We start from the raw sequence: 20,983 nt of genomic DNA, 5'->3' as shown, positions 1-20,983 counted from the left end.
CTGTATTTCTCTATGAATTTCCTTAGTGACAGCCCATTTGTTTTCAATATATTTCTGGTGAAGTTATTACATCGGTCTCCCCTGGTGGCTTGTTTTCATATCCCACTTCTGACAACGACTTTTCTTATGTCACTTTGATGGGAGTACAATTGGAAAAAAAAAACTAAAATGTGTGTAGTTGTTTCCATATCAAACCCATCTTCCATTTTATACAGTATTCCACAGGAGTGAATCAATTCCTTGTTTAATTTTGCAAATGACCGTGCTGTCAAAAAAACTAAATTCCTATGTAACCAAGGAGTTGCTGAAAAGCAACTTCACTTTGATGTTTTGTGTTGTTATAACTAATTCATCTCCTTTTTAAAAAAATAGATTTCTGTAGAAGAAAGGTGTCTCACACTAAAGTTTAAATTGTAAACAGGTCATAGAAAAAGCTCCTTAGCTCCCTGTCAGGAATCAAACCCTACTCTCCTGTATGACAGGCAGGGATTCTCACCATGGTTAAATTGCAACCGTAATAATATTGACAACATTAATAAATGCATATATAATTGAAATTGAAAACATATCTAACACAGCATCTTTTCCGGTTATATACCACAATGCATTGCTGATATTTGTTGTTTGCCATTTAGGTTAAATACTGTCATGTTTTTCTCAGCAATCGTCTTTTGATGCGTAAGTATAAATAATGATAATACTATTTGAATACATACAGGTCTTAATATTATTTTGATTAAAAATAGTACGTTAATAAGAAATAAATGGCATATAAAATAGTGTGAAGGTGAAGATCACACAAAATCAACTACAAATGTGGGAATTTTACATTTTTAAGATTATAAATTGCATGTAGCACATTAGCAACACTACAGTAATGCTAATATAACAATAGTGTTAAAAACTCCTGACCTAATTCCTTACAAATGCTGATACAAAATGTGAATGATTTCAGAGTTTCGGGTATTGGGTCTCCTGATAGAGATCAGAGATGAACTGAGGCATGCGGGAAAGTGTACAGAACTGGTGAACTCACAATTCTACTTCAAGAGGCTGAGCACAATGGAAGAGTCCTGTACACACAAGTGAGTCCTTGACAACATGGACAATCAAAACCTACTGGTATGATATTATATTATCTCTGTGGTGTAGAAAATATTCACTACTAGTATTCTAGGTTACAGATAGGTCATTATTATTATATCAGCTTACATCTGATTAATAGGATCCATCTCTGGCATACATTCTTATTTTTAGTTTATAATGTATAATCTTGCTAATCTTTTAATGCCAAAATAAAGTGTTTTATAAAAAGCTTCATGTTCTAAAAAATTACTACAACTTTTGAACTTTGAAATATGGCCACTTTGTATTCTAGGACTAAGCAAATACTGCAGAAAAGTGGAGTTAAAATGTGAAAATGTGTAATGGGTATGACTGATTAGTTGATTAGTGAAGATCCAGTAGTAAAAATAACTTCTAATATTATTTCTAATATAATATTATTTCCAGATAAACCAACTTTGGAGAGTAGGCAACAGTGATGTCAGAGAGAGTGTGTTCACAGTGTTGTCAAGGTATTGCTTATAGATTTTTTAAATGTTTTTACATTACATTTTTACTTTGATCAAGTTAAAATATAAACAAAATTTAGCTTAAAGATACCTTGTTAACCACTGAATTTGCAAGGTGTAAAACTGCTAAATTGTCTCTTAAAATATAAGGATTACAGTAGTACATTTGATACTAAATATTTGAGTAAATAAACAATGAGTGAAAACTCGCTTGAGAAATGTCTAAGCTCAGTCATAATTTGGTTTTCAGACTTAATACAAATGAACTGATGGTGGAATTCAACTTTGCTGGCACAAACCAGAAAGATCAAAGACAAAAGAGGTGCCTGGGAGACACAAATCTTTTTAGAGCAATTAAAGGTACTCTTATTCTATGTTGTACTTTCAAACTTTGGGTACTCTTTAATTAGGACAGACTTTATTGCTCAATTACTATGATGCAAGCTAAACTTAATACATTGATTAAGCTTTGAGCTTAGTAAACCTTAATGGTTCTTTTTTTAGATTATGTTCAAGAAGAGATTAATCATCATTTATCTGAGTACTAATATTATAACATTTTTCCTAGCTGTGGTGCTGAAACCCCACCCAACAGCAACAGAAAAATAAATAAAGGAGCACACAATACGTTATTTGAAGAATGCGTATGCAAGGCAGTGGGCCTGGAAGTCTGGACACTGAAAATGATAAGTTGCTGGTCCTAACTGTTAGGACAATTGGACAGGGCTTTGCAAATGGTGAACAGTAAAAATCGTCTTAACTTCACATTGTAATAAGATTTTCTTGGAGATATACAAGTTGTAAATTTTGAAACTTATATTTGAATCAAAATGTGGTTTTGAGTTAAATATTAGCATGTTCACGTAGTTAGTTTGTGTTTGTAAATATATTGCCATGTTACAAGAATTTGTAGCTGAAGTTTACTAGTTGTGTTTTTTTTATTTTTGATGATTAGCCATATGTTGATTACAATATTGTATATAATGTATAATTTGAACTCAATATTTTTCAGGAGTGAATGATTGTATATTTTCAGAATAAATTTGGAAACCAAATTATTGGCTTGATTTACTAATTTCGATGCCTATAAAACCTATCTTTGATGTATAATAGACCTTTAACCATATATGTATTATAGTCCTCTAAAGTTATCCGTATAATAGAACTCCAACAATTTATGTATAATGGACATATAATCATAGATGTATAATTGGTGTATAACAATATACGTATATTAGAATTTCATTCTAGACTAATTACGGACCACATTTATACGTCTAAGGTATGTGTTTAATAGACGTTTATTCTACATCTTTTGCCCACTGGGATTGACCTTCTTGAGACTTGGTGGGAATACAAATACTTTGCATGTATCGAATTATAGCACGTAACAACCGAGTACCTGAGTTGATATCACCGGGCAATTTCCAATAATGACCAACATCATTAACTTCAAGGAAAATAAGAATCACACATGGAGTTTTATCTTGGAATGGAGGGCGGGAGAATTCGTTTATACTCCCGTTGCATCTTGAGCTAAACTATTTTTAAAATTTTGCAGATTTGCTCAAGACACTTGTAAGAGAGTTTTCATGAAGACGTACGTCGGCTAGCTCTCCACTGTTAATTGACAGGACTTTTGAAGAAACTGTTCTTATACAACCAACATACAAATTACACATCTTAATGAACATGAAGGGAAATCTGTGTTGTGAATAATATAAAACTGTCACTACACATGATTGAGTCCTTGAGTCTGCCACCTAAGACCACTCGGCCATCCTGACAAGCAGTGGAGGCTGGGGTGTTGAATGTGCCCGTTGTTTTGTCGAAGGATTATTAACTACTACTGACAGTTCTTTTCTTGTTATTACAGAGATTTCTACATTGCAAGACAATTGACGATTTAGATAAAGGAAAGTCTTGGTAAACAAAACAGGAACGGAGGGGATTCAAACGCGTGATCTTTTGTTTACAAGACCAACACCTTACCACATGGCCACCGCACCTCCCATGTCACTTGTTTTTCCCATCAAGGCTAACACGTTTTTAAAATAAATAAATTAAATCTTTGTGCACAAATTGCAATATAGGAGGAGTAAAACAAATATGATTATTATATGATTGTTCAAATTAATTCTACTGAAACTGATTAAATCACATGGAAGCAACAACAACAAAACTGTTATTCTTAACAAGGAGATACTGGGCAGCAGTGGGATTCCAACTCACGCCCCCGAAGAGACTGGAGCTTTAATCCAGCTCCTTATAGCGCTCGGCCGGGTTACCCTTGAGAGTAGTTTTTCAGCAGTTTTAGTCTGACTATGTGGTGTTATGATGTGTAGAAGTGACTGCACCTCCTTTTTCTAAGATGCTTCCTCTCACTTGGTGAAATATTCAATTCTTTTGCCCTCTGAATATAGTTCTTCTGTGGAGCAGGCTTCAGACTTTGCGTATAGCGTAGATACATGCAGATATTTTATTTTTACAGGAAGACGCATTCCGAAACATATCTCTCCAGTTTTAGAAACATTTTGAATAGCGTATTTTTTAAAAGGCACAAACCGTATTTTAATTGCAGACTGTAGATCTATGCAAATCGTACTCGATTTGATTGTGATTCTGAAATACTTCTAGCAAAGATATTCAGGTTCCCATGAACCTTTGTTAAAAAAAAAACTGCTTTGCGTCCAATCTCTGATGTCAATATAAACTCGGACGTGATGATCTGTAGATGTGTAGTGTGCCTTTCCTCTTGTCGTATTCAAGAGTATTCACTGCGTGAGCTCCTCACTGCATGTCTTGTACTCTACTGTGATTTCATTTAGATTATCTCCGTGGAGTGCAGTGACAAGATCGTCTTGAACATTTTCGGTTTGTGAAAGGAAACACTAAATAAAATGCAAGTGATGAACATTTAAAATAACCACAGTACAGCTAGAAGAGTGAAAGATACAAGACGATTTATAATGACATTCACAATAGATTTAAGGAAAGCACAACCGCCCGAACAGGGACTTGAACGCTGGACCCTCAGATTAAAAGTCTGATGTTCTACCAAGCAGTTTCATCTGTGTTTTCAGCTACAGAAGCTCCCTGTTGAATTTATGTTGGTTCTTGTGTTACGAACCCAAGCGTGCAGCATTTGTGTCAGCAGTACTATACAGGTAAGTCGAATACACTTTCAGGGGCTGCATCTGTAGCACTTCATCTAAGAGGATTGTTAGAGCACAGTTACATTCACCCACCCAACTTATTCTTTGATCATCTAAGAGGATTTTTTTACTTTCGCACACGGTTACATTCGCCCACACAACATATAATCTCTGAATGTCCAATGGCTCAATACCCACTTTTTCCCCTGGGAACCACCAGTGTACAGTCCCATCCCATTCAAAAATATAACAGATATACTCAATTGATATATTCAATTAACAAGTATAAAAAGATATTATGAACAAGAGAACTCTTGATTATACAGATCCAGGTTTACACAATTAATTTCATGCCTACTCGAAGTGCCTGAAGCCTTGCTCTGCTGTTTTAAATATACCTCCAAAGCATTTAGTTGTGTTAACTACCAAATTATTTGAACTAATTTAACGTTATATTCAGGAAATTCAGAGAAAGTCTTCAGACTTGTCGTGGCTGTTGAAGAAGCCACCTGTTGAATCTCACCAGGGATTTCTTGAGAGATCATTCAGCGAGCAAGTCCTCCTTCTGCACTCCACACTGAGCTGAAAGCTGCACGAACTCCTCACTGCGTGTCCTGTACTGTTGCAAGTGCTCTCGTCTAGATGTGGAGCACAGCGACAAGAACACCTTGAACTTTTTCCATAAGTGAAGGAAAATTCAAAAGAGCATGAAAAGTATGGATTGTATAAAATATCCATTGGACAACTCGAGAAAAAACTGAAGGACTAAACAACGACTTTTGATGATCACAAGAGATTCAAGAAACACAACCGTCCGCACACGGGCTTGGATCCTGAACGCTTAAGTTAAAAGACAAAGACTTTCTTAATAATTTCTTATTATTACATACCCACACATACACTTACAAATATACAACTACACACTGACAGACACCACACACTCACAGACACACACCATACAAACACTTTCACAGACATGCATTCACAGAAACAAAGAAACGCTACAAATACTCACAGACACACTTATAGACACCACACACTCAGAGACCCCACATGCTTACACACTAACAAACACCACACACTTACAGACACACATGCACAGACACCACATACACAGGTATCTACAGATACACGATAACTAACATTAACACAAATAACTCCTCATATTACAACAGTAACACTATCACTAAGACATACATATAACAATATCAATAACATTGACACAAACTACTTATAATAACAGTTAAGCTATCATTAAAACAAACACTACTACTACTGTTAATACTCTAACAGTAACACTATAATTATAATTAATATTAACATGAATATGAACATTAAAACTAAAACTATCAGTATCGCTATCATCATTAATACTCACATGAACACTAACATGAAAACTACCAGTTGTACTCTCTAATATTAACATGAATACACTAGTATTAGAATTAGTTGCTACCCATGACGTCACATCGCTCTTTGTGACGAAGGCGAGACACCTAGACGCGCACAGTGACGTGGCGCCTATCGCCGTGGTTACCATACTTATGATTTATAAACACTGGAAAAAATGCATTTAAACTGTTACTTACATACATTTATCAACTTGGAATATAATTTTCTAAGCTCTAGGATACAGTTACCTAAATAATAATATGAATAATCATTGTTTAATTTCAGATTGAACATTATTAACATTAAACGCACTATGGTAATTGATCGATACAGTCTTTATTGACTGTTTTCTAGATATTTAAAACAGGGTCAAGAACCGGAAAAGAATCAGTACTCACCAATCGGTGAAGTTAATCATTTATTCTACGGTTCTTCAGTTGAATTAATTGGTTGTCGATAGATAAGTGATCAATAACACCCCTCTGTGCGCTCAGCGCACCTCCTGCGGTCTCGCTCTCTGAGACCCGGCTGGTGTCTGTGACGTCACAGCGCTCTTTCTGACAGAGCAGAGCGCGTCTCCGCTGGAGGAGACTCCTGTCTGGGGCCTGGGGTGGCTTTTCTTACAGATATAACATCTCTAAATGAAAACACACCGGGCTGTGAAGAGAAGCGAATCATAACAGTTGGAGAAGGAGGAGAGCGACAAAACAAGGAATGAAATTCATTAAAAAGGAAAAAAATAGTTTACCTCGCAGATTAATGCGTTACAAAGCGTTCCCGTGTGGAGCAGCAGAGAACAAGCACGAGTCCCTGAAATGAGCGCTTTTAAGGGTTTTACACGAATCTTCAGAGTATAAGAGCCAGGAAGATCAGACTCCTGATTCTGGAGGTTAAAATGTGTATACTGGTTTTATTTCCACCCAGCTCTCACTTCTATAGGTGGTCTGATGATTTAAATTAACTGTATAACTGTTACAAGCCTTAATCTAATTGTAAATTTATAAGACTGTCTGTGAGACACTTCTGAGAGCAGCTGAATCCCAGGGCTGGTGTGGAATCACACACAGACAGGTCTTCTGTGTGATCTGAGTCCCACTGCTCAGAGCTACAGACTGGTCAACTGGTCACTATTGTAGACATGACCTTTAGACCATTGGCTACTGATAATCAATATACTGATCACAGTGTCACTGCTGGTGTTTATTACATAAATACTAAGATAATTCCACACTCACTTGTGTTATAAAATATTTATAAAACATGTTTGGAGGCTGACATACAGTAAAGACAGTAATACTGAAGGGATGGAGGTCCTGGAAAGGGTTAATAGAAACTTCTTGCTTCTGACCTGGAACAGAGCCCACAGCTGCCAGATGAGTGAGCCCTGAGCCCAGTTCACAGAGGAGAACCAGGAGAATATTGATTTTTTATTCTACCTCTGAGAATTTTTCTTCTTTGCCAAGTGGTGTTACATTCCCTTCAGATACTCTACACAGACTGCCAGAGAGAAGAGGAGAGAGGTGAACAGATAAGAGCAGACAGAGCGAGAGAGACATACAGTACATCTTGATTTACTTTGAAGCAAGTGTTCATTTCCTTTCTGGAACAAGCTATTTCTGAACTTCAAGAAATTCATACAACTTCCGAAAGATAAAATACAAATCTTGCTTATCCACTTTCTCCACTTAAAAGTGAAGAAAAACAATGGCAGTGCATCTCCGTCGGCTTGATTTAGCTTAATACAAGTATTCACTTCCTTTTCTGGAAATTACAGCCTGCGAAAGATGAAATAAAGTTCTTTATTAATCTTCGTCAGTGCAGAAGAAATACTGCCGGCTGGCAGGAAAATGCCAGTATTTTATTTTCTTTAACTACAAACATATGAATGGTGAAAATGTGTCCCTGTGCAGCTATTAAACAGAGAGCTGGTGGTTCAACCCTACTCAGGGTTGGAGATTTAAAACGGTATTTCGGTTTAGCGAAGGTGAAAGTTTACCCACCCAGACGTTTGTACTTTCCAGTTCTTCCAACCAAAATTGACAAAAAACTGTTTTTCACACTGTGTCGTACGTGTGCTGAAACAAAACAGACCACCCCCTGCGAGCACAGTGATGAAGATCGCGTCTTGACTGGTGTCTGGTGCACCCCGGAATTACAGATGGCCTTAGATCTGGGGTATAGAGCGTGTAAAATTTACTAAATTTGACATTTCGAAAAGGCCTCCCACGATCTTTTTTCCAACTACAACAAACTGCATCTGAAAGGGAAACAGGAAGCTTCGGGGTTTTCAGAGTGGTGTACAGATGTCGGGAAACAACAAAGATATATCTGCGAATATTATGAAAAAGAGGGTGTCTGGCTGGACCCCGGCAACATTAAAAAGAATCCGGCCAAAAGACAGCTTTCAAAAATTGCCTTGAACAGTTTGTGGGGCAAGTATGGGCAAAGAGACAATTTACCACAGACCACCATTGTGAGAAAGCCCGATGAATTATTCAGGTACTTATTTACGCCATATCATGAGGTGTCAGCCTGTGAGTTTATCGATGAAAACACAGCCTGTGTTACGTGGAAACACACTAAACACCACTATACAGGCCATTCAAACACTAACATTTTCATCGCTAGCTTTAAAACCGCCTATGCCCGCTTGGAGTTATACAATCTGCTAAATGCTTTGCAAGGCTGCTGTCTGTACCACGACACAGATTCCGTTATCTTTGTGAGCCGGGAGGGTGAGTGGAATCCGGGGCTAGGTGACTACTTGGGTGAGCTGACCAGCGAAATCGCTGCTGGACAACACATCACCGAGTTTGTATCAACAGGACCCAAGTCGTACAGGTACAAACTGTCTGGAGGGAAAGCCTGTTTAAAGGTAAAAGGCATTACGCTCAATGTGAACATCTGTGAAAAAGTTAACATTGAGAGTCTGCGGGACTTGGTTTTTGACTATGGCGTTAACCCTTATGCAGAGTGCCGGGAATTTAAACACATTTCTATTCAACAGCCGATGATCGTGCGTGTTAAAAAGGATTGGCGCATTGAGACCTGGACCTTAAAGAAAACCCAGAAGGTGGTGTACGACAAGCGGGTGCTGCAAGAAAATTTGACATTGTTGCCCTACGGATATTAACACGATGGATGTCAGGTTAAAACACCCTTTTTCATGCATTTTGTCCGGACCCTCGAATTGCGGTAAAAGTTATTTTATAAAACAGCTCTTGGAGAACGGTGATACCGTTATGACTCGTAAACCCGAAAACATAGTCTGGTGTTACAGCTGCTGGCAACCTCTATACGCTGAGTTGCTTGTGAAATTTCCATACATTCAGTTTATAGAAGGACTACCAACGTCGTTTTCCGGCGACCAGCTACTGCCGCAGGGTAGAGTAAATTTGATAATAGTTGATGATTTGATAAAGTCTGCGTGTGAAAATAATGAGATAGAAAAAGCTTTTACCAAATACGTACACCACCGAAACCTCAGCATCATGTATATCGTCCAAAATGTGTTTTGTCAAGGATGGAAAAGTAGAACCATTGCGTTAGATACAAAGTACATGGTGCTGTTTAAAAACCCTAGAGATAAACTACAGATTACAACCCTGTCCCGGCAGATGTACCCCGGTAAAGCCACATTTTTTTTGAAGCGTTCGATGACGCTACTAAAAAAACCTTTCGGTTAATTGTTGGTGGATTTAAATGCCGACACCCCAGATGACTATTGCTTGCGAACAGGTCTTTTCCCTCCAGGTGTACCCATGGCTTATGTATTTAAAAAATCTAAAAGTCGGTGATCTCGCAACCACAGACTCAGTCGAAAAAACACGTTCAGGGCATTGTCATGTCGTTCGGAGAAACCTGACTCTTACATTTTCTGGTGAAAGCCAGCCCCAGTCAGCGGAAAGCTATTCTCTGCGGGGCTACAAATGATCTTGTACAGGCCATAGCTGAAATCGCCTTGAATACCTTGAAAGGGAACATACCGTTATCTGCTAAGCAGTTTGGGACCCTGAAGAGAAAGCCTAAGCTTATAAAGACTTTGAGTCAAAAGGGTCTTTCTCTTAAAAGAAAGAGACTCTTGGTGAACCACTCTGGTGGTTTTATCGGGACCCTGTTGAGTATTGCAGTACCATTGATTATGGGGCTTGTACAACGTCAATAATGGAGCACGCTGAAAAATGTACCTGGTACCTCAGAAACAGCTCGATCGACTCCGAGAGCAGTCTGGGCTTGAGGGCGATGTAAGAAAAAGAACAACCCGTCAGTTGGATGATGAAATGAGAGACATTCTTCAGAACTCACATCTGGCCGAATATGAAAAAGTGAAATTGTACAGTGAGGTGTTACAACCGTATTTGACATTAGTACGCCAGGGGACTTCCAAAAAGGGGACTTTAACTGTTGTACTACCGGAAAATGCACCCGCCGAGCTATCACGCAAGTTAGCACAACCGCCGTCATCGAGCGACGCTGACTTTGGGTATATTTTGGACAGCGTGTCTCAGCGGTTCCGGAGAAATGCCGAGATATTGTTAAAGACTATGGCCCGCAATGAACCATTAATAGCCTGGAATGAAAAGGGGGAATTTGTGTACAAGGGGGCACCCGTTGAGGGCTCTCACATGATTGGTCTTGTCAGGGCTGTCACGCAGCAGCAAGCAGTTGTGGTCGGTAAGAAGCCAAAAGGTTGGGATGTGTTCATGGAGGCTATGGCAGAAATCAACATGCCGGGCACCTTGCTAGCCAACGCTGGTAACCGAGAGCTACTTGAAAAACTCAAGGCTACCCAGTTGGGTTGTGCAGCATCGGTCAAAACTTTAAAACAACTGGTAGAGATGTCGACGGCCGACCCGGTCTCTAAGATAACCGCAGAAAGGAGATGATCATTAATACCTAGACCCACATGGTTGACTTTGTAACATTTTTTCTGTGGGTATGTGTGTTTGTGATAAATGACTTGAAATGTATATTAAAAAGCGTGAGCAATGTAGTTAAAAATGTTTGTAATAAAATGGCTTGAATGTAACATGTATTATAAAAAGCTTGAGCGCTATAACAGCGAATGTATAATAAAAATATTGTGTTGATTTTAATTCATGTTTTGTGTTCTTTTTAAATAATAACCACACAGACGTCGAAATGGTTCGATTTCATTTTTATTTTAGACGGTCGATTAACATTTATGACATGTTTTAAATTGGCGTAAACAGCCGCATAATTGAACATTCCCAGTGGGCAGTGATTCGTCGAATATACAGATGCAGCCATTCAAAGTGCGCGTTACAGACACGTACCGGAGGTAATTGGCTACGGTGTCGCGCATTGTGACGCAAGATGACGCGCGGTACCACGGTAGGTGATTGGTTGACCGACATGGGCACTCGTGGTCCGTTGGTCTGTCGTAGAAAGACTTACAGTAAACGTCTTTGCTGTGCCCGTTGTAGATATTGAATTTTACCACTGAAGGGAAATCTTAGTAGCTGAGCATTAAAAGAATAGGAGCATACTGTAACGCGTGTGAAGGCCATAAACGATATTAATTTTGGAACATAAACATACAGTATATGGCTGGTCTTGGTACTTTAAAGAAAAAATACACACCAGTATTCCATTTCTCCCTAAACATTTTAAGCATTGAAGTCTTTAACTAAAGAGATACCGGAGTCAACAAGCATACTTTTAGAATTTGATTAATAGGGAATATAATATGGAATCGCGTATCTAAAGAATTTAATAACGATATGATTATATTCGTGTACTGCGACAGGGCTGTTTCGCCTCCCTCTTCATGCGACTTCCCCTGTAGCCTACTGGTCTACGTGCCCACTTACCAACTCACGGGTTGTGTGTTCAAATCCAGCTGGTGCTGGACTTTTCTTTTAACAAACATTTCTTCGAAAAAATAGAATAGCGATATTATGGACAATCAATTGACTTTTATATTTCAAAATATCACAACATGATCGATTCTAAGTCATTTTTGATAACAATGGTCACCCTCTTCCCTTCTGACAACGGTCCCTGCTTCTGCTTCCTGCTTCTATTGTGTGTGTGTGTGTGTAATAGAGTAAATTTTTATAGAGAAATGGAGGCTGGACAGTATGCGATACAATATAAACATTTATATTGATTTAAATCGTGTTTTGATTTAAATCGCAAACGCGTGTTTAATTATATGTGTTTTTTTAATCATAATCAGGCTAATGCAACATAAATTGATACAGTATTTCTGTCTTATTTTAAGTAAATAAAGTGCATTTTTGCACACTATATGTGCAAACGTTTTATGATATGTCGCTGTTGTGAATGTCTGTGGACATGTGCTGGCTGGACAGGTGGCTCCACTGTACACAGAGAGCTTAGAAGACAAAGATATCAATTTATTTTAGTCAAAAATGTATATATCACCTTTAAAAGTGGAATCTCAAAGCAAAGTAAATACCCAACACTGATTGAACCCATCTGCCATGCTAATAAAACACCTTGAATTGAATTGAGGGAAAGAGGGGTGGATGGCGCGTGGCAAATAAGATACACTCCAAAGGCATCCACAACAGCAACATATGAAACGTTTGCACATATAGTTAAGTTATTACTTGGTTTTCAAAGTCGGGAGACATTAGAGGCTTGCCACACCCGGACTGTTAAACCAACGCATTAGCACGTCAAAGCTCATTGAGGACCCGGGCGCAATAATTGTTTTGTCCCTTGATTTACTGATCTGCATTAATTATGGAAATCGAGTTCCTGCTCTGTGCAGACAACCTGGTCCCACTGTCGCCCACAGAACAGAGGCTGCGCCAGAACCTGGCACTGCTGGAGCTGGACAAGACCAGAGTTATGGTTTTCCAGAAAAAAAGCCAGACCTCAGGGAAACAGGTACAAATTCACACTTAACAACACATTAACACCTAACAACGGGAGCAGGGACGAATTAGGCCAGTACCCACTATTGTTAAACATACAGAAAAGGATATTAAAGTATTGAATATTAGTATTGGATTTAGTATTAGCCATACAGAACATTAAAGTGCCCCTTTTCCATTCAGTGGGTGCCTGAGCCGCTGTGTCCTATCTTCTGACAGTCGTCGTTGTGAACAAACATTTCTTTGAAAAAATTAGACGTTTCCCTTGGTCAGAGATATAAATATATAATATATAAATAAATTTAATTTAACTAACGTGAGATAGCGTGTGAAAAAGTGGTAGTTTAAGCTTTTCTGCTAATATAATATGGAATCGCGTATCTAAAGAATTTAATAACGGTATGATTATATTTGTGTACTGCGACAGGGCTGTGTAGGGCTGTTTCGCCTCTCTCTTCATGCGACTGTACCAGGAAGAGGATTTCTTTCTATTCGAAACGTGTTTTTAAAAGTTTAAGAAGTAAAAACCTTACAGCGTACACAGATTTCTAAACTGATCAGGATCGTTATCTTTGTCTTATGCATAATAATGTTCACCGCTCTGTCCAGCAAATTAATAATAAACTTTATTTTATATAGCGTTTTAAACGAATAAGTAATTAAATTGCTCATAAACCTAATCACTTGCTTTTTCTTTTTATTTAGGCTCAGATTTCAACTATAGATCGTATTATTAATAACCATAATAACAGCCAACCAACAAAAACAACCATATAAACATAATACCAACCAAAAACATAGATAAAAAACCACAATACAAAATCAAATATATCAAACCATTATACTCTCGCAAATTCCTCCAATTACCATAATCCCGCCCCTTATGCAAAACCAAACCCTCCCCCCATCCCAGTTTATCCTCTTTATGATAAACAAAATCCACCTCAATTTTCAACATAAAGCATTACACAAAATTAATACCTCAACACTCCATACTCAACAACGATAATTCACAAACAGCCAGAACATGTAACTCCACATTCCCAAACAGACCTCATTTCCATAGCCCCGCCCCTTATGCAAAACCAACATCCCTCCCCTGTTCTCTCCCTCCCCTGGCGGTTGTGATCGTTTTTATTTTCAAATAAATTTTAGCAAAGTCATGTATTTTAAAAATCTTAAGATTTTTATATTTATGTCTTAATTTAGTGGTTTCATTAGTGACAAAGGCTAAACTTTCTTGGAAAAATGTCTTTTATGTAAACCATGTTTGCTATTAATTCATTCATGGCTAAAATATGTTCATTGTCTTCAAATGAAAGAAGGGTTCCTTTCGCCGTGGTCAGGTTGAAATCAGAAGCTTGCCACGCCCGGACTGTTACACCAACGTATTAGCATGTTAAAGCGATTTCATTGAGGAGCCTAGCCTTTCTTAACTAGTACTGTACTTACTGGATTTTTGAGGGGGGGGAGGTGTCTTTCGCTGTGAAACCAGTTTAATTAGTCACAGCCAGCACTCCTGCAGAGAGGGGGGTTGTACTTGCAGTGTATACAGTAGATGGGAAAGCCAGAGCCGACCTCTACGCCGCCCACGTGTTATGCTCTTCCTTAATGTCTAAGCCGGAACACATAATTATATCTCATTTTGTATTTCTTAAAAAAAAAATCGTTTGCCCAGCCTAACAGTATTGTTGTTATTGTTTTTAACCTGTAAAGTGCTTTGAGGAGCCACCTTTAAAGGCGCCATATACGATAAAGTTCATTATTATTACTATGGTTAATTTGCTGGACAGAGAGGTGAACATTATTACACAGAAGACAAAGAAAGCGATTTACGTTGCATTGTGCATTGTGCTGCTGTAATACAGTTTTAAATAATTAAAAGTCTAAACAGTATCAGCTTTGTTTATGGGTTTTAAATAAAGGCGATTTAAACGCGATTTAAATCAATATAAATGTTTATACTGTTACGCCTAGGTGACTATTCATTGTTATTAAAATGACTTAAATTAGAACATGTTGTGATATTTAGAAATATAAATTTGTTTGGTGCGAGTGAGGTTTTTTCCCCCAACAACTTTCCAGAGGAGCTATAAATATTTTAAATAAATACACACAGTATTGCTCATAAGGTCTGCTATTTGAGGTCCAGTTATTTAGATGCATACATCTTATTTTATCTCAGCTTTTCAGCTGAGATACACAGATCATACATAAACAATGCAGTAAAAAATGTCTCATCAAGTATTTAATCATTAGGTATAACAGTTTCCCTTTAGGCCTCTGAAAACACCACCTTTTACCTTGTGAATACCAGTACCTCCTAATTGTCTAAAGGGTTTATTTAAAATTTTTTTTAAAAAACTGATGTGCTGAAACAGTACAATTAAACACGCTCTGCAGAAAAGGGGATGGTTGTTAGGTCAGCTTCAGTTTTACACGTACAGTACACATTTGATTTCATTAAAATTATGAGGTACCCTGTATCTGCAGGACTCAAGAGGCTCTCAGTCATGTCACTTTGCAGTTGATGTCTCCTAGAGGTTCCTAGATTCTTATTGTAAATAAAAGGAACAGCATACAGTGGGACTTTTTCAAAAACGGGGAACAAATTTCAACATCCGACTGCACCGAGCACACAAATATTGGTTCTAGGCTCCTGAATCACCTTTGGTCCCTGGATCATTGCTTTTAACCATTTACACAAGGTTTTTACTGTAAAGCACTTTCACAGCTCAACATAAATGGACCTTCTGGAGCACAGGCTTTAAAGGAGCTTTTTAAAAAAAACAGACTTTGCCTTTCCTGTTATAAGCTATTCTTTTAGCATATGACAAGCATGCCCTTATTATGGCGATATCCTCCTAAACATTGGAGAAATAACTCTAGAAGTTCAATTAAAACAGAAATGCTTCAAATCACTTGGGATACAACAAAAAAGTGGTGTATTATAAAGTGTGTTAAAAATGTTGCTAGTTTGTTATCATACCTTAGATTATAATAAAACCTCACCATTTAACACCAACAGGTGTTTTCTTGAAGTCTGCTAGCTTCAAAGTTTATGGTTTGGCTTTTGTGTATAATGATAGTGAACTGCATTGGAAATGTAGGAAAGTAAGCATTAATAAGCAGGAAAATTAAACCAAGAAACACCTAAAGTACTGGACAATATTGCAGATAAACTACCGATCTACCTTTTAAGCCTGTACAACCTGCAGAACTCCAGCTTTAATTGATTGGACTCAATAGCCTAAGTTTTAAGGTTATCCTTACAAGTGTGGAAAAGCATGGGCGTAATGTTGCAGCTTTCACTGTTGTTTAAGAAGTTGTTTTTTCCAGCTGTACATGAACATTTCTGTCTTGAGTCTTTCTTAACAATATGTAACAGTGTCTGGTATCTACTGTGATCATTATTTCATTACTGAAGTAGCCTTTTGATATTTGCACAGTATTTTTTGTTGCTATGGCTGTTTTCATATTCGTAGTTTTCTTCTGTTAAAACTTAAAATCTCTCACATTAAATTGTCTACAAATGCAAGAATTCAACCAAATATTCTTACTTGTAAAATGTCTACTGTTGCATTGCAGTTAATTAATGTAGTTAGTCCATAGTCGGCAATCTAAACTTTATTGTTAAGCTTTAATGATTGATGTTGTACCAGTAACCTTTAGTAATACTATAGTACTTCACAAATGCTTCGTGTGTTTGGAAATCTTTTGAGTAAAAGCCTTATAAAAATAGGTTTAGTTTTTACAGGACATCACAAAGAAATAGGATGGTATAATTCTTATAATTGCTTTTTGATTGTATTTAGAAGATTATGGACTAAACAGACTTCAGGGATGCCAGTGAATCATTGTGCTATTTGGAATTATTCCAAAAATCAAGTGACCTCTTTGCTGTAGTATCTTTAGTATTATTTATTTAGTATTAATAAAGAATAGATTTATTAAAGTCGTGCCATGTGTAAGCGGGATATGTAAAATAATGTAAAATAAAGTTTTTTATTATTGTTATAGAGAAACATGATCAGATTTCCCCTGGTTCAGAAAAAAGACGATTAAAATCTGTAATCTTTCCACTTGTATGTCATCGGACATTAACGAGTACAACCCCCCTCTCTGCCGGAGTGCTGGCTGTGACGAATTAAACCGGTTTCACAGGTATTTTCAAAGTAGGAAGTACAGTGTTAACTAGTAGCTAGGCTCCTCAATGAAATCGCTTTAACATGCTAATGCGTTGGTGTAACAGTCCGGGCGTGGCAAGCTTCCAATGTCAACTCGACTCAATTGGAAGACAATGAACGTATTTTAGCCCTAAATGAATTAATAGCAAACATGGTTTACATAAAAGACATTTTTCCAAGAAAAGAAAAGTAGCGTGTCTCCCATATGGTGCTGGTTATGTCCTTTTCCCTCTTCTACATGGCATAGAACATAATCCTGTTCCATGAAGAAGTTGCAACATTTATTCACACAGGATGCTTCTGTCTGTTTTTTTCTCATGGTTAAGTTTAAATTTTAAAGTTTGTTAGGAATTGCATGTAGTGAATACCATCTAACTACAAATATATACATAAAGCAGAATGTTTATTATTGAATTATGTGTTTTTATTGAGTATAATCATTATAAGCGAACACAAGTGTAGTAATCAGCACCACAATCTGAATTAAGACTCAAAATTAAAATGTGTATGTCTGTTTCAGGTGATGTGGACACGCGCTGTTTGGATAGAGCAGGAGGGGGAGGTTGAGGGAGTCCTGCCCTCAAACTGGGTGGATGCCCGAAGAGAGTTTGTGTGGTGGCCGAATGATCCAAAGCAGGCCACAAGAGAAGGCCAACCCTAATAAAGATACTTGGGTTACCTTCAAGGTCATTAAAGTTAAACAAACATCAGGTATAGCTTTCTTTGAAAAAAAGAGCAAATTCCTGTTAATTCTTATAAATTCCGATTGAATATTTACAGTAACTGTCTATGTACATGTATTAGTGCAACAATACCTTTTTCATATTTGATCATACATAATGTAAATATAATTGTTTGTAGACAAGAAATCAGAGTGTGATCACTTTGATTTAACCACCTCTGTTACAGATGGTGAAGACGAGGATGAGACACCCAATCCAAAACGCAAAAGTAAGAAGCGGGTGTTCTCCGATTACGTTGATGGTATGTAAAAGTAACAATCTCAATAGCTATATTTTTAACCAGTTATTAATATCAACTGATGCCTCATTTAGCTTGTACCTTGTTATTGATTTTTTTACAACCCTTTAAAATAAGTCATTTTGAAAGGTGTTCTGTATGAAAATGTTAAAAATCTTATCAGATTTGTTGATCATGGAAATTGCTAAGAATTTTGGTTAGCTATGTTAAACTAGTTTTCAGTATTATATTGAAATATTATAATTTTCTATTATATTACAGACTTTGATTCTGATCCTGGTACTCCAAGTACGTCCATTTCTCTGCCTTCAAAGTTCCCAAAATAAAGGAAATTAATTTATTGTAAAAAGTTACAGATCAAGTTGATTAAATAATTTAATTTGATATGAAATATTTTACTGCCATATCTTTTCTGTTTAGAAAAGAAGAAGCCACTGAAGCTGCCAGTGCTACCCCCCAAACTGAGGTTCTCTCCTAGGAAGAGAGTCTCCCAAACCTCACTCAGCTGTTCAAGTACGCTTAAAGGTAGGTTATTGCAATCAAAGTTAAAATGTTTTCTTAATGTCCTTAGAAGATAATCATCATCAATCATATTTAAAGACAAGTTAACACTATTCTTTATGTTATTGAAGCCCAACAATCAAAGGTGAGAACCTCCCCAAGGAAAAAAAACGGTGCTAAGTTCTGGCTTCAACATTCCTGAAGTTATTACTACATTTTTTGCCTACATCTAATTACTCTATGAAATTCACAAGTTAATTTTTTTATTACGTCTGAGGTTATGTCACTATACTTTCCTAAGTCTGGAGAACTGTCTACCATAAGCGAATTATATTAAAAGATTATTGGACTTGTGAAAATTTTACGTCCATACTTAAATATTAAGTTAATCTGCAATATTATATTAACAGCCCAGGTAGTCCAAATTGTGACCTCACCACGCAAAGTTCGAAGCCCTTAGCAAGTTATAAGACCAAAGTCTTCAACTGAACCCCAGAGTCACCATGCCTCCTCAGCTTCGCACTCACCCTCGCCTTCTCCCTCATCTCGATCAGCTGAGGAAATAATGGCTTTATAAATGTTTTAACACAAGGCTTTGTAGACAATAGTACATTACTTGTATCATATTTATTAAATTATTAAATTTAAGAATAGTTTATGATCCCTCTGCATTTGATAGGTATGAGATTATTGTTAACTTTTTAGTTTCTAGTATCAAACCAGGATTGGCCAGATGGCAGAAATGATCCTGGAAGACTGTCAAAAAGTATGTATTTTTTATTGTATAAAGTAATAAATAAAACTACCCATATTATAGTTTTACACAGAATGTATTTTAATTATGTGTAGGCTCATACACAATATAAAAATATGATGTGTTTTACCACAATGCTACAAACGACACAAACATATTCAAAATTGAAGCTATTTTTTAAAATAAATACACCAATGGAGTTTAATTGACATTGTTTATAGAATCCTAGTTCAATGACAAACTAAATGACTAAATTGAAATATTGAGTTGTGTGATAAAGTAAATGTTTTCCATAACTGAATTCTTTTCAGAGTCTCCCAGGAAGAAGACCACGTCCAGATCAGAAGAGAAGAGAGAGAGATATCCTCTTTCAAAAGGAAGTAAGTACAGTTAAAATAAACTACAGATGTGGGAATTTTTACATTTTAAGATTATTAATTGCATGTAGCAACACTACAGTAATGCTAATGTGACAATAGTGTAAGAAACTCCTAACCTAATTCCTTTTAAATGCTGATATAAAATATAAATAATTTCAGAGTTTCAGAAGCAGGTATTGGGCCTCCTGATAGAGATGAGGGATGAATTGAGGCGTTTGGGTAGGTCCACAGAACCGGTGGACTCCCAATTCCACATCAGGAGGCTGACCACAATGGGAGAGTTCTGTGCATACGAGCAAGCACTTGACAGCATGGACAATCAAAACCTGCTGGTACGATATTATATTCTCACTGTGGTGTAGAAAATATTCACTACTAATGTTTTAGGTTTCAGATAGGTCATAATTTTATAGCCTACATCTGAACTTGAACTTGAACTTTATTGCCATATGTAACCGGTACTGGTACAATGGAATTCTTACTTACAGAAAGTCTCTCGATTATAAAACAAGTGTAAAAAACAAAACAAAGTGCAAACAGTGCATCAAGACAATGTACAAACAAACAATAGACAATGTGCAAGTAAACATGCAGACAGTTTGACTGTAAACAATACAGACGTGTAAACAATGACTGGAGACGTACAATTAATAAATTACAATGAGGTAGATGGTGATGGTGTAGGTGTGGTCCGAGGGGGATGGCTAAATGTGTTCGCCAGTCTCACTGCTTGTGGATAGAAGCTATTGAAGAATCTAGTGGTAAGTGTCCGTATGCTCTTATATCTCTTGCCTGAGGGCAGTGGGGTGAAGAGCTCATGCCCGGGGTGGTGACTGTCCTCTGTGATGGCCAGAATTCTACCACGGCAGCGGTCCTCATAGAGCTGTTTAATCTCGGTGAGACCGCAGCCGATGATCTTCTGGGCCATATTGACCATTCTCTGCAGTGCCTTTCTTTCTCGCGAAGAGGTGTTGCCATACCACACGGTGATCCCGTTGGTGAGGACGCTCTCGATAGTGCAGCGGTAGAAGTTCACCAACACATGTGTTGGCATCCCCCATCGCTTGAGGCACCTCAAGAAATAAAGGCGCTGCTGAGCCTTCTTCATGATAGAGTCAGTGTTCACAGTCCAGGTTAGATCTTTAGAGATGTGAATTCCCAAAAACCTAAAGCTGGTGACTGTTTCCACT

General features: G+C 37.3%; 1 pseudogene; it reads left to right on the top strand.

Moving 5' to 3' along the window:
- The window catches only part of LOC138242338 (zinc finger protein 850-like), a 1,462,105-nt pseudogene that overhangs the window by 186,926 nt on the left and 1,254,196 nt on the right, over window positions 1–20,983 (top strand).

Source organism: Lepisosteus oculatus, chromosome 14, assembly GCF_040954835.1.
Source record: "Lepisosteus oculatus isolate fLepOcu1 chromosome 14, fLepOcu1.hap2, whole genome shotgun sequence".
Lineage (NCBI taxonomy): Eukaryota > Metazoa > Chordata > Actinopteri > Semionotiformes > Lepisosteidae > Lepisosteus > Lepisosteus oculatus.
This window is presented reverse-complemented; position numbering and strand designations above follow the sequence as displayed.